Raw genomic sequence first — 15,599 nt, forward strand, 5'->3', positions numbered from 1 at the left:
GCCCCTGAGGCCCACTGGACATGAGACAGGGCCTCACCTTGCCCCTAGAGTCAAAGAGAGGACAAAAGGGGCCATTGAGTCCTGAGTGGTTCCGGTTCTCTGGGAAGCCCCTCTCCAGGGCTGATTCCCACCCGGAGCCATCTGCCCGCTTCAGAGGTGTGGGTTTGGGAGAACCCAGAGCATGAAAAAGTGACAAAGCCAACAGATTACGTGTAGGGGGCTGCAGAGGAGCAGGCCAAGGGCAGGCTGGTCAAAGGTCAAGCAGCCTCAGGTGTAGCCCCGACGGCCCTTCTGTAACACAGGCAGAGCTGGAGCGGGCAATCCTATATAATAAAAGCCTCACATGCAAATTGTTCCACCAGGAGTTCAACCCAGAAGACGCAGGAGAGCAGAGGAAAGGGCTGTGTGAAGTGGCAGCGAGGAGAGGAGGGGGGAGTAGATGCTGCTGCAAGTGCAGAGCCAGGGTTTGTGGGCCCCACAGCCCATTCCATGTGGGGTGTCCTCATACAAAAAAGAGAGACTGCCAATACAAACTACACAGGACCTGGGAGGGCCAGTGCAGGTGAGGGGCTGGGCGGCATGGCTCCACGGGAAGCTGGCCCCACGCCTGTCAGTATCGCTGACCTTGTCGCACACTCGCCTTGTGCTCATCTGAGCCCCCTGGCCCTGCCCTAGCACTGTCTCACTGTCTCTCTCCTTCACACAGTGCTTTGCCGGACCTGAGCTGTTTCATGGCTGAGAGCAAGAATTAGAGCCCCCACCCCTTGGAGTTAAATCCCTCCCCCTCACTGCACGGGGGGATTTGTGGTTTGCATGCCTTCCCCCCCAATGCATGACACCAACACCATCACCCACCACCAGGCCCAGGCCCTCCCCACCCATGCACTTTGCTGTGGGGAGCCCCACCTTCCCCAAAGGGCACGGCAGGGACCCTCCAAGCTGCCAGAAGGGGTGAAACCGCAGCTCCCCCAGCCTCCTGGCCCCCTACATTCCAGCCCCGCGCCCAGAGTTTGACCTCCTCTGTGGCTGGCTGCAAATGCGCTCTGTTACAGAAATAGCCCAGCTCCTGGCCCCTGCAGGCCCTCCCTCTCCTCTCGGAGACACCCCCACCTCCAGGCTCCAGGGGAGTCAGGCAAGATCAGAGGGAAGTGATCAGCTCTCCATTCCTCTCCCACACGGCTCTGGCAGAGCACAGCCAAGGGGGCCTGCCTCCCACCCTCCCAGCCCCAGCACTTCTGCTCCATGGCTGCCATTACACCGGGCGGGGTGAGAGGTTTGGCGGAATAAGGCATGAAGGATACATAAAGAAAACAGGGTACAGCATCATGAAGAGATTATACAATCAACCCCTCAGTTCATCTCTAATCTGCTCTGGGGTTTGAAGCAAAGGGGATGACTTCATAGTCACTAAGTGGATCCTAACCTAACAAGATGGTCACCCTCATGAGCCTGAGGTGGAATGAGGGACAGTGGGTTCAATTATGTTATGAATGACTGAATCACAGACAGTGATGAGCTTTTGGATGCTGACTCCCTGGTGTCTGACAAGGCAATGAAATCTCCTAGGAAGGACTCTACTGAAAGAATAGAGTCGTACCCATGGGTGAGGCAGGGGCCTGAGTGGCCTTCGAGGTTCAGGTCCCATGCCTTCCCTACCCACAGGGAGTGGCAATGACACCACAGACATGCCCAGGGCTCCTTCAGCCACACTGCCCGCTGCCTACTAGGTCTTGTCCGTCCCCAGGGTCAGGCAAGGAGAGAACTGAACAAGAGGGTTGGGGTGTGTAAACTCACCACACCAAACTCCTTAAGCTTGGCTGGAGGCCCAAGAAGGGCTAATGTTACCATAGTAGAAAGTGCCTACCCCTTTCTAGAAGCTGCCCTCACCCCGATACCCGCATAGCTGCAGTGGAAATAGCCATGTTCTAAAGGCTGACACACTCTCTTGGTGATGGGTAGCCAGCTGAGCCCAGCTCAACCAAACCCCTTGCTGGGGATGAGATTTGAGATTGAGAGAAAAGTGATCCCTTCTCTCCAGGTGATGGGCACACAAGGGAGGTGCCGGAGGCCACCTTCCCTACCCTGGAGACTGACCGGGAAGTCTCCAGGCCTCTGCAGGGAGAACAAGAGTGAAGCCAGCACCGGAGAGGAATAAAACAGCAAGACCACATGTAAGGCATCGGCTTCTTGGTCCCAGTAGGTGCCGGTGGTCCGGCCATGTCTCTCTGACTTTACATAAAACCCCCTCCGGGGCTCAGGCTGCTCTGAGCGCTTTCGGGAGCAGGTGCTCAGGAGTCCCAACTGCACGGGGAGGGCCAGGATGACCACAATGACGTCTGGAGGACCCAACATCTCAGCTCCGCAGGCACGGTTGGCACGAGGAAGACCAGGAAGGTGAAAGGAAAGAGGAAGGAGTGTCAGGTGTACCCAAGGGCAGCAGAAGACGGTGCTGGGAGACTTCGACTGGCCTACAGACAGGCTGCTGGGAGGACAGGATAAAGGGTAAGGTCAGAGCAAGCAGATCAGTTTCTACCATGAGATTTAGAAAAGCCCTGAGAGGTTTAGGAGGGAGCTGAGGGGGTTTAGGAGAAAAGTGGGGCCGTAGGTGAGCTGAGATCCCTAATGAAGGCGCAGGTGAGCACTGCTGACGGACAGGCTTGGAAAGATCTGAACCAACAAGCAGACAGAGCTTGGCACACGCCCCACAGGACAGCCGCCTCTCAGGGGAGGACAGCCCTGTGTTCCTTCTCCTGCGCTCCCTACAGCAAGGCTGGGTTTGCTGCCTCAGAGCCTCACAGTCCCGCAGGCCAAAGGGTCTGATCTGGCTCTCCGGTCTTCTTAGGAAAACCTACTTTCCTGGCACCCATTTCATGAGCTAATGGTCCCTTTAAGAATATTTCCCCCCATGCGTTCTCTAGTTGGCTAGAGCAGATGTTCCTTGTTCCTATGGCAACTAACCTACAACCCTTCCTAATGGGTATCTTCCGAGTGCAGGACACAGCACCGAGCTCCTCACCACATAGCAACACCATGGACACGCGGGCCTGGATATCAAGAGTTCATATCTTATATGATCCAAGAGATGACCCCGAAATGGCATCTAACAGCACTTAGAACGTAGGGGGAGAGGAGTTACCTATGCCGTTGCCCAGACAGCAGACCCAATAAAGTATTGTCCATCCTCCCAATAATTATTAAAAGCACATGCTGTATGTCCAGCAGATTGAATTAGTACTTCCCTTGACCTTTTTCACATCATTCGTGAAGAGCAGTGAAACCCGCTAATTGAATTTTCCTTCTTCCCAGCTGCACGGCAACATCATCCCTATCCGGGGGGTTGTGATCCTTCCGGACAGTCCTCCTCCCAAGACCGGTTCCTACTCCAGGCAAGATTCCCGGCAGGGAGGGCTGTGCATTCCAGGGCTCTTCACAGGGATGGGGGTGTCCCCCTACAGGTGCTGCTTCTCTCACTACACCCAGCATGACTCTATTGTTCCTGGCTCTCACAGTCCCCACAAAACCAGCTGGATTCTTCTGGAAGCCACGATGCTGACTGAACTTTAGCTTTCTCTCCTCCGAGCCTCTACGGCAGCGGTTCTCAACCTGTGGGTCGCGACCCCTTGGGCAGTCGAACGGCCCTTTCCCAGGGGTCGCCTAAGACCATCCTGCATATCAGATATTTACATTACGATTCATCACAGTAGCAACATTACAGTTATGAAGTAGCCACGAAAATAATATTATGGTTGGGTCACAACATGAGGAGCTGTATTTAACCCTTTTCGGTCCAACGTCGAGGCTGACTCAACAGACCAGGCGCTAGGAGCAGGTCCAACGTCGAGGCTGAGGTCGACACCACAAACCGGTTCAACATTCAGTCCCGTCAATTAATTTGGACCAGACTGTTTGAATTCCAAAAATAAAATTGGACCGCCAAGGGTTAAAGGGCCAGAAGGTTGAGAACCACTGCTCTACAGGATTCCAGAAGTCAATATATAAGCAAATGAAACCTATCAAGTGTACAGAAAGTGCCTCCCTAACCAGAGCTCCCACCCCCACTCGCTCCTCGAGAGGTAAGTGTGCCACAGCCCCACAAAGAAGCCTGGCTCTGGAGGCGACGGGCCTGGGCTGGAATCACACATCGGCTGAATGGCATCAGGCAAGTCCTGCCCCTCTCCGAGCCCTCGCTTCCTCGTCTGTGAAATGGGAAGGCTAACTGCACCTGTTGGGATTTGGGAGGCAGTTCGGAACTTGTTCGCATTCCCAAATCCACAAGCACCTGAAAAGGGAGAGCTTTTTCTCACCTGGTGGCAGAACCCAACATGACTTGACCCTAGTTAGCAGCAAAGCATGACCCGAACTGGCAGGAGACTCTATAGCCTTTCACTTATCCCAGGTACGTGGCTCTTTAAATAGGTCACGCTGTGGAAATATGAACATATTTGGTTTTGGAGCTGCTCCAGATGGGGCTGGAGGTTTTAGGTAATCACAGCGTGTGTCCCATGTCACCGTTCTGAACCCCACGGGCCCCAACGGTTTCAGATGACAAGTTGGAGCTGTCTCTGCCGCTCCCCTAGCCCCTGTAGATGGGGTTTTCAGGAGAACCACCAGAGTTATTTAAACTCAAGATGCTGAGAGCCAAGCAGAGCACTTGCCCCATCACAATCCGGGTCTCTCCTGGGGCCCTGGGTTCCTGCAGCCTGGAGCCAGCTCCCCGGAACTCGAGTTGGCGTGGGGCAGGGAGATGATCCAAGGGCCAGCCCAGCCACCCTTAAGGAGCCGCTGCTTTCGCACCCGAGCGGGCTGGCAGAGGCAGAGCACTGCTATTGGGTTGGACTTCAGGTAGAGACATGCCTGAGGATTCCTAACATACGTGCCTCCCAAGTCCCCACCTCATTCGCTTCCAGCCCTCTCTCCACCTCATCACCCACAGCCTCATCTGTGCTACCTGCTCCTCGGAGTCATTGCCAGGGGGAATAGGCGGCTGAGCCTTGGGAAATGCTAACGGGTGGAAGGGGCCAACGTTTGTGGGAACTGAAGAAAGGGAACGATGCTGTGAGGGAGATGATGAAGATGGGATGTTCTGGGGTGAGAAACCATCACATCCAACACACAGTGAAACAGGTTTGGCGTGTTTCTCCTGATGTGTTTCGTGGCCTCAGGAGGCTTTTAAAATGGGAACCCAGCCCTGGCCAATAACTGTGAACAATATTGGGCAATTGGTGTCCTCAGATCTCTTGGTTACAAAAGTCTGTGGATCTGCTGTGTGGAGAAGACCTGTCTCATGCTGCCACCTCCAGCCACTTTTCCAACAGATACGCCAACTGTTGGACAATAAAGTAGGCCTGCAATTCTGAAAGCGATAGTAGACTCTCCTCTTGCAACGTCAAAGTCTACCTCAAGTTCTGGGAAAGGCCCGACTGTCTGCCTCTAAGGCTGAGGCATGCACAGTTAAACAAATAGGATGGTGGCGATCAATTTTAACGCCCTCATTTTACAGATGGGAAATCTGAGGCCCAGAGAGGAAATGACTTACCCGAGATCATGCAGTCAGATGAATAACCTCACCATGAAGGGATGGGGGCATCTTTAAGAGCCCAGTCATGTCTCTGTTGAACTTTACCGCCAGAAAAAGCCATGTTAAATGGTTAACACCTTCTGCCCTATCGGGTTGTCCATCTCGGAAGAGATCCCATCTCCAAGAATTTGACTGTACTCCATGTCTCTGTGTCCCAACTTAGGACAAAGTTCTCATTAACGCCTCCCTGGGGAAAGCCACCATCACTGGGGACCAGAAAGAGGCTAAGAACCACTGCCTTGTCACGGTCACTCACCTGCCCCAAACTTAGGTGGAACCATCAGATAACCGACGGCAGAGATCTTCCACCCGCACTTCTTGGGTCCTTTCTCGCGTTGTCTTTTTCCCTCAGCTAATTTGAATAAGCCCGTGGTACCTGTCATCAGCCTCAGCTGTAGGCTTTCCCATAGCAGTACTCTTAAGGGCTATGCTGCTATACTGGCCTTTCACCTTCCAGAAACCTCTTGGCCAGGAGAATCTCATGCCCTGGGCTTGGACTTCCAGATCAGATAAATCGCAAAAAGAGCAACTATTCAATTTCTAGGGTGATTTCAAACGAATTTTCCCTAAACGATTTCTCTCCTACAAGTCTGCACACATGTGCAACACAACCACGTGTTTCAGGCTGGCAGCTGGGGCTGCCTGGGGATTCCCACATACTTGTTATTTGTTGCTATTCCAGGCCTGACTCCTCAGATGGCCGACGACTCAGACACTTAAGCCTCTGGGAGCCTCCAGATCTAGAAAAGCTCCAGTTGAGAGCTCAGGAAGATCTGCCCTTCCTTTCTTCCTTTCTTTCTTTTTTTTTAAATTAAATCTTTATTGTTCAGATTATTACAGTTGTTCCTCTTTTTCCCTCCCCATAGCTCCCCTCCACCGGTTCTTTATTTCTTTCTTTTGTTCTTTGTTTCTTTCTTTTTGTTTTATTAATCCTCACCCGAGGATATTTTTCCATTGATTTTTTAGAGAGAATGGAAGGGAGGAGGAGAGACACAGAGAGAAGCATCAATGTGAGAGAGACACATTGCTTCCCGAACTCACCCCGACCAGGGCTGGGGATTGAGCCTGGAGCCGAGGAACGTGCCCTTGACTAAAATCAAAACCAGGACCAAAATCAAATCCACGGGCCGATGCTCTATCCACTGAGCCAAACCAGTTAGGGCAAAATCCACCATTTCAAAAACTGACAGCAAGATGTTTAAATGCCCTTGACCCTTGACCATCTGGTTACAAAGGTGTTTCCAAATGGACCCCAAGACCCTGAATGTGAACTATACCTCCTGCTGCTCCCATAATCCAATCCACAAAACCCCCCAGCTTTCCAAAGATTGAAGGTGACATTCATCACTCCCAAAAGATAACTACAGGAACAGGGGCCGGCAAGGCCTGACCCCAAGCCTCTCCAAAAAGGGAGAGTGTCAGTCTCTCTGACAAAGGGGAAGAAGTGAGCGTGCATTCCTTTGCCCATGGCCTTGTTCTGAAGGTAGGAACCTCCCACAACTTAAAAATGGGGAAACCAAGACAACTTGAGTTTATCATGATCCAAGGAGGGAAAGAACAGTCAAGACAAGATCAGAATCCAAGTTTTCTGGAACTTTCCCCAAAGAGCCCTTATCAGGGAGATTCTCATCTGTCTGGAGAAGGGCCTGCCTGGAGGAAAATTTTTGGATTTCATGAACCAGTGAAATTTCAAAAAAATGAAATTTAAGGAACCCTTAAAAGTTTGCCAATTTTTAAATTTGCCAAATAAGGACATTTAAAAAGGCCAACTACTATTGACTCTCCCCATCAGCTCATGAAAAGAATAAGAAAACCATAACCTCAGAATATTTGAATATAGCCCCTGCTTACCCCCAAAAAAATCCTCTAAATACATTTTGCTTTCAAAAAAAAAAAAAATCAGTGTGCTCTCCCTGTTTTTGTCATTTCACCTAAGACTGGCGAAAACTCTGTCACACACCAAAATGTGATCATTACTGGGCCAGACTGGCCTCTCGACGTCCCTTTCAGCTTAAGCCTAAAAGTTCAGAGGAAGACCCAAACTTTGGGATCAGGACCTTCCCAGGACGCCCAGGACGCCTAGCCGAGCAGACGTGGCGGGGAGGGGCAATCAAGAAGCGTACGCTATTCTTCACGTAGGTAAATCCACTCTGTCAGCTACAAAGACCTGAACAAATGTTGGTGGTTGTTTTCTAAATCCAGTGTTGGGGAGCAGCTACCTCCAGGGAGCCCCTGAGTTTTACAGCTCCCGCCCCTGTGCAGATAATTCAGGGGGAAAGGGAGGAAGCCGTCTGTCCCGAGTTAAGCATTATGTGAGCTATAAAGGCCGTCTCTGGTGAGTGGCAGCATCAGATCCACACATCACAGACCCAGGCCCCTGCTGCCATTCCAGTTGCACAATGAGAAGCCCAGGGAGGACTGACTCCGTTCCGGGGGGGGGGGGGGGGTTCACCTCTGCCTTCCACAGATTATTGCTCTGCTCATTACTCAGCGGGAAACGTGGGGGGGATGAAGAGGTAGAAGGGAGTTGATACATATGGTGGTGCGCAGGGGAAACACACAAAAAGCAGGAGCTGAGTGTGGCTCAGTTGGTTGGACGGCGTCCTCTGCACCTGGAGGTTGCAGGTTCGATTCCTGGTCCAGGGCACATGCCCAGGTTTCGGGCTCCATCCCCAGTAGGGGGCTTGCAGGAGGCAGCAGATCAATGTTGCACTTTCGCATCCATGTTGCACCCTCACATCAATGTTTCTCGCTACCTTCCTCTCTTTCTCTAAAAAAACCAATAAACTGTTTTTAAAAATATTTTTATTTTTAAAAATATTTTTATTGATTTCAGAGAGGAAGGGAGAGGGAGTAAGAGATAGAAACATCAATGATGAGAAAGACGGGGGATTGAGCCCGCATCCCGGGCATGTGCCCTGACTGGGAATCAAACCCTGATCTCCTGGTTCATCGGTTGATGCTCAACAACTAAGCCACACTGGCCGGGCAATAAACTATTTTTTTTTAAAGGAGTTGGATCTTGATCCTAATCCTTGCCCTTCTGCATCTTTTGGCTCCAGTTTCCGCATCTCTGTTGAAGGACTGATATTCTTTCTGTCTTCCTTATAGGACTGCACTTAGACTGTGAGATCTCTGGGGGCAGAACCATGCCTTATCCGGCTGTGCATGCTAAATAGATAACACAGGACCTCAGAGAGAACAGGGGTCCATAGACACCTGCTAAACTGAACCTCTGAAGTGCACTCCAGGCTTAAAAGCACTACATGACTGTATAAAGGAAGGGTTATTATTATCTGTTGGCCAAAATTATGCACCACACCATCTAGCAAATATACAAAGACGCTGGATTCTATTTGGAAGCAGCTGATGATGTAAATAAGAACTAATTTTTAGAAATGCCCTTAGTTTCCAAAGTAACCAGACTGCACAATAGTAATTATTTTGCCCAACAGAGAGCTGTGCAGACTCAATTGCACTGTACAACGTCTGGTGGTGAAGTGTGTTTCTGCGCACTTTGCCCAGCCCACACCACTGCTCAGCCATCTCTCTCGTTATCTCCCGAAGTCAGTAGCACACGCTGGTGCGCTCACTATTTTGGGTTACATCTATATTGAGAGCTGGGGCCCCTGGCTGGCAGCAGCCTTGGAATGTCTGAGAGCTGTGGGCTCCTCGGTCCCCTCTCCTTGCTCCTTTCCAGCCACTCCTGCAGCTCACTCCACCACACGCTTCCAGTGCTTGTCTCACCACCCAAATGGGCTTTTCAAAGCCACCTCCAGCCTCTGGCAGAGTCCCACTGGCCTGGCCCACCCTTCCTGCCAGACCCTGCCTCATGGCACGGGCTGTCCACGGGGAATGACATCACCAGCCCCCCTCCGCCCCGCCCCCCAGACGAGGCAGGTCTTTGATCTCGGCTCCTGGCCACTGAGAAACACCATGCAAACCCTGGGAAGACAGCGCCATGCTCAACCGGCCTTACCCACCTGTCAGCTCCTCACCCAAATGCCTGCTTTGGGGAAGAGTGCCAAGCCCCACCCGCTCCACACACTGGCCTCCACCCTGCCCCATGCCGAGGCACGGGGAGAAAGTGCTCCTGTCACTTGGCCCTTCTCGGCTCTAATCCCTTTAGGCTGCTTCAAGCTAATTCCACATGGAGACCTCGCTGGGGTTCACACTGGTTCCACCTCCCACCGCGCGAGCAGCTACAGGACTCCCGTTAGCTGGTGAGGAGGGTTCCCAAGTGCCCGCTCAACCAGGCCTGGCTCCAGGGCCTCGGTCCTCTGGGCACACATCTCCGCACAGATCTTTGTCCCCACGTTCCCTCTGCAGCCCCTACTTCCCAGTGAGGAAATAGTCACATTCTAGACGCCAGAAATTGTCTCTAACTTCTTCATAGGAGACCCCAAAGGAAGATGGGCGTTCATGGGACATTCTTATTTGTTAGGAGAGAAAGAGGGGATAAATGAAAGAAAACGGAAGTAAAAGATTTGCTTTCAATATAATAGACGTGCCCCAATATGCGCCTTCTCTCTCTCTCTCTCTCTCTCTCTCTCAGACTCAGACACACACACACACACACACACACACACACACACACACGCCACTCCTCTTTGCCCAGCATGTGCATCCTTCTCCCTGGCCCCCTCCTGCTAGCTGGGTAGCCGCAGTCTCCTAGCCCAGGCCCCCGGGACCCGGTTTTACCTTCCATGCTGGAAGACTCGGACCGCTGACTGGGAAGGAACGACACACTACTCCAGATCCGAGAAAACTGCCAAGGGTGGTGGATGCAGCTCCTGGGAGCAGGCGGGAGCGGAGAGAGCCCGGAGCCCAGCAGTTCCCAGCCTTCCAAGGAAGGCTCTGGTGTCAGCTGTCTCCCTGCTCCGCACTGACTGAAAACCAGGGAGTCTCCCGATAAAGCAGGGTCTGAAATCCGAAACTGCAGGTTGGCCGAGTCCTATATAAACACACTCACACCCTGGCCCCTTGGTCTGGTGGCTTACCCGCCCGCCCGCCCTGTTCCCCTCCCTCCTCACCCTGCCTGCAGCTCTGTAACAACAGACAGCCCTCTAGCTGCCGCTCCTCCAGACACCAGAGCACAGCCCTGCAGCCCAGGGAGAGACCTGTCAGGCGTGGTCCGGTCTCTCCCAACCCCAGCCCCTCCAGCAGTTCAAGTCCAGGTGCTGAAGTGGCGCTCAGGGTCATGGAAGTAAGGATGATGAGCAAGTCCCCAGTTTAGAAGCAATTTCTAGACTCTTCCCCCACATCAAGGAATAATAAATAGTCTGCTAAGGTTCAGATCCAAGATAACTGGTTGGAGTAGAGTAATTGCTCAACGCACCTTTCTCCCCTCCCCTTCCTCCCCTTCTCTCTCCTCCAAGCTCCTGTGTCTGGCTGTTATGAGCAACCCCTTTCCCTAATGTTTCACCCGTAATAAGAATCAGACCACGTGAGAGTGGGGAGGGAAATCACGGTGACAATTACCTCATTTTGCTGATAAGGGACTGAGTGAGGCCGGGAAGATGAAATGGCTTATCAAAGCTGGTGAGGGCCTGGCCACTGTGGCTCCATGGCTGAGCATCGACCTATGAACCAGGAGGTCACGGTTCAATTCCTGGTCAGGCACACGCCCGGGTTGTGAGCTCCATCCCCAGTAGGGAGCATGCAGGAGGCAGCTAATTGACGATTCTTTCATTATTGATGTTTCTATCTCTCTCTCCCTCTCCCTTCCTCTCTGAAATCAATAAAAAATATATAAAAAGCTGGGGAGGCACTCCCGGCCCAATCTGGCATCTTGGGTGGTAGAATGGAAAGAGAAAGTTTAAATGTCAGATGGAGTCATGTTTTGAAACAACTAGATACTCACTTGAATCACTGAATGTGAAAAAGTCACTTAACTTTCTTGGGCCTCAATTCCCTCCATTGTAAAATGAGGTAAATGGTACTACTGAGAAAGTGACGACTAAATAAGGTAGCAAGTATAAAGCAGTAGCACACAGTAGGCATTCAATAAAGACCCACCGCCCTCCGGCTCTGTTTACCATGCACACTCCCTTTTACCTCTGACTCAAAAGGTAACTCTAAATTGCCTTTAGTATTTACTGTTCCTTCAGGTGTTGGTTTAATGTTTCTCGTTCATTGTCTTTATGTCACTCTGACTAGTAACAGTCACGGGTCACTGCATAGGACTCAGAATGCAACGCTTCGTGTCTCTAGAGGGGGAGCTTTATTTACAGACCAAGGTCACAGATTCGCACGGCAGCCTCGCTGCCGGTGTCTCCCACATCTCCACCTCCAGGCGCCAAGCTCCAGTCCCAAGAGCATTTCCCCAGAATGACAGGCACACCTCCCTTTATGAGCTTCACTGGTGTTGAGTCTTTTACAAAGTGAAGGCAAGCCCTGGCTGGTTTGGCTCAGTGGATAGAGCCTCAGCCTGTGGACTGAAGGGTCCTGGGTTTGATTCCAGTCAAGGGCACATGCCGGGCTTGCGAGCTCAGTCCTCAGTGAGTGGCGTGCAGGAGGCAACCAATCAATGATTCTCTCTCATCACTGATGTTTCTATCTCTCTCTCTCTCTCCCTCTCCTTTCCTCTCTGAAATTAAAAATATATTTGAAAAGTGAAGGCAAGACGCTCCACCAGCAAAAAGATTACAACTTCCTGTATTTACACGCCTCGCTTTATTGTGTTGGTCTAGAGCTGAACCTGCAATATCCCCAAGATATACCTGTAGTCTTTGCCTTGTCTAAAATGAAATTAAGATTCACCATCCACTGACTAACTATATTATGGTACAGTCCCCAAGGTAAGTAAAGGAAGATATGAGGGGCAGAGCAATTAATTTAGTATGCTACCATTTGGGTTAAGAAATCATTGGTACATGATTTCTTATATCTATATATCTATATCTATATATACAACAGCCTAAGCGACTGTCCGACTGTCCAACCAGTAGCTATGATGCGCAATGACCACCAGGGGGCAGATGCTCAACACAGGAGCTGCTGAGCTGCCGTGATTTGGCAGCTGCGGTTGAACCAGAGAGGAGGGAGCCCGATTCCAGGGTGCGTCACCTGAGAACCGCCCTCTTACATGCAATCCAGGACCCCTCTGGGGATGTCGGAGAGCTGGTTTTGGACCAATCCCCGCAGGCCAGGCTGAGGGGCCCCACCAGTGCACGAATCCATGCACCGGGCCTCTAGTATGATTATAATACCTAGAGCAGGGATCAGCACACTTTTATCAAAAAGGTTAGATAGTAAATATTTTCAGCTTCATTGGCCATATAGTCTCTGTTGCAAATATTCAATTCTGCCTTTGTAGTACAAAAGCAGCCACAGGTAATAGGTAAAGAAATGAGCATAAATTAATTATATAAACAAATGAGCATAAATGATGAGTATAAATGAATTAGCATGGCTGTTTCATAAAAACTCTACTTGTGGACACTAAAACTCAAATTTCATATAATTTTAATGTGTCACAGAGCTTTATTTGTCTCTTCCTCCCCCCTCCCCCCAACCATTTAAAATTATAAATATCCTATTTGGTTTGTGGATCATGCAAAATCAGGTGGCAAGTCGGACTTGGCCCATGGGTCACAGCCTAGACTGGCTTAGAGCATCTCAGGAAGGACCAGCAGACATTGGTAACAGTGACCTCCAAGGAGCGGGTAGATCCGAGATGGGGCAGGAGGGAAACTTTTCACTGAATACCATTCTGTATCGCTTGACTGTTGCAATCCATGCATGTTTAAAACATTCCATCGTTATCGGGCTCCCCATCTAAGTTCTCTGACTTCTATCAATGTCTACTTTTACCGTCCAACACAATCAGGCTTCTAACTGCCAGGTCAACTCTGACTCGCCCTCTCCCACCCCAGACTCTCACCGCAACAGGAATCAGTGTCCAGAACCCACTGGTCCTGTTCACCAAAGTGCCTCAGGCCACTCCTCACTGGTCCTCCCCCTACCATTGTCTATGGCTCCTACCATTGTCTCTACCACTCCACTGTCATTCTATACAGCCTTGCACACTTACCAACTTTTTCCTGGGGTAAAGCTTATTTCCAGAAGGGAAACGGAAGCTTCTTAAGGACTGGGACTCTGTACTGCCTCCCCCTCGGCTCCTCCACCAGCGCCTTGCACCTGGTGAGAATCCTGCAAACACTTGCCTGGTTGTTCTCTCCCATCCTGTTGGTGATGGTTTGGAAAACACGCAGTGGTTCTCAACCTTCTGGCCCTTTAAACACAATTCCTCATGTTGTGACCCAACCATAACATCATTTTCGTTGCTACTTCATCACTGTAATGTTGCTACTGTTATGAATCATAATGTACATATCTGCTATGCAGGATGGTCTTAGGCGACCCCTGAGAAAGGGTCGTTCGACCGCCAAAGGGGTCGCGACCCACAGGTGGAGAACCGCTGGAACACAGGGAAAGGTCCATCCAGAACAGAAGCCAGTCTGAGACACGCAGCAGGGCAAGAGGGCGCAGGAGTGCAAAGCCTTGGATCGCAGGAACAAACATGTAGGGAGAGGAAAGGTGTCAGGGTCAAGACCTGCTCCAAAAAAGGGGGCTGTGCTTTGGAGAAGGAAATCAGGAGGCCCCCGGGGAGTTTCCCCCTAACTCCAATCTCTGGAACATTAGCCTAGTGGGATAGGGACACGGTGGTGGTCCCAGAACCGGAGCCGCACACGCTGAGGAGGAATCTCAGTGCTGAGCAGTGTGCCCTCCCACCCGGTGCAGGAAACGCTCTCCCCAGCACCCAGGCCTGAGCTGCCGCCGGAACTTTGCAGAAACCAGGCACGCATGACTTTCCAGGCCGCCTGTCCACTGGTGAAGAGGGCTGTGAGCATGATTTTCTGCTTCCACCCATGTTTCCTGTTCTGGAACTAAACAGAAAAAGGCTTCCTGAATGGGTAATTAAAAACTAATGATAGCTACCAACTATAATAGAGTTTTCAAATATTTCTTCCTCCCGCGATGCTCAGAGGGTTTTTAAAGACACAAAAGCATCGACTCTTTGGAACTGGAACGACCTTTGCTCAAAATGCTTATTGAATAAAACTGAATGTAGTCATTTTCTTCCTGCTTCCCAACATGAATGTGGGTTGTGCTATAAAAGTAATTGCTTTATTTCTTTATAGGAAAAAACTTCACAATCACCTGTGGCAAAATGGGTCTTAAAATCCCATTTGATACCACAGGGAACTCATGATTAGAGGGTTCGCTCATTTACACCCAGTCACACAGTGGTAAAGTCAGAATTCAAACCTTGGTCTACCCAGCTTCAAAGTTCAGTCTTTTTCTTACAGCCCAAAGTTTCATGACAGTAGGTCACCAACCTCCCCGTGTCTCTGAAATCCACAGAAATGGTTATTTCTATCATTTCCATCGGGAGCAGAAGAGACGGACAGCCTACAGCCCATGCCCCACTTGCCTGCAGTCCCTCACAGGCCCATCCTCTGGATGTACTCAGGCCTTCCAGGGACGGAGAAAACGAGAACAAAGACGATCCAAGCCAGGATGCCAGCGTCCCAGCGACATTCAAGGGCACAGTGGCCTCTCCCTGGCTCCCACGCAGTGCCCAGTCCTGTGCTTCCCGGCCTTCGCAGGGGCTGGCTCCGGCCTCCCCACGGGGCTTGGTATCTGGAAGCCCATGAAGCATGGCATTGTTTGGGCAGCACAAACACAACGTTTACCTGGGTCCTGGCACCTTTCTTTTGGTAAATATTTGGCTGGCTCACCCAGGAGAGGGCCGAGGCCTCTTTGCCCCACATATCCAACCACCCAGTTCTCGGAAGATGAGCTGGGTGGGCACAGAATCATCGCCACGCTTAAATCCAGCCACGGCCCGGTCCCCTGCATCAGCGTCCTCTAGCACAGCCTCAGAGCAGCTCCGAAACATTTGCAGCTTGGCCCTCAGCCCGTTATCAAAACTGAGCTTCAAGTCCCAGAAGGGTGTCTGACCATCTATGGCAGTGGTTCTCAACCTTCCTAATGCCGTGACCCTTTAATACAG

At 51.2% G+C, this 15,599-nt stretch overlaps 1 protein-coding gene across 14 annotated transcripts in view; it reads right to left on the reverse strand.

Moving 5' to 3' along the window:
- Nucleotides 1–15,599, reverse strand: part of PLEKHA6 (pleckstrin homology domain containing A6) — a 132,604-nt gene that overhangs the window by 60,330 nt on the left and 56,675 nt on the right. The window contains exon 1 of one of the 14 annotated variants that reach the window (XM_036343347.1): nt 10,280–10,460. The exons of the other annotated variants lie outside the window; for them this stretch is intronic. The gene's annotated coding sequence lies outside the window, so the exon portion shown is untranslated. Of the gene's footprint in view, nt 1–10,279; nt 10,461–15,599 lie in introns of those variants that run through there. 14 annotated transcript variants of the gene reach the window in all.

The sequence above is a fragment of the Myotis myotis genome, unplaced genomic scaffold, assembly GCF_014108235.1.
Source record: "Myotis myotis isolate mMyoMyo1 unplaced genomic scaffold, mMyoMyo1.p scaffold_m19_p_18, whole genome shotgun sequence".
Lineage (NCBI taxonomy): Eukaryota > Metazoa > Chordata > Mammalia > Chiroptera > Vespertilionidae > Myotis > Myotis myotis.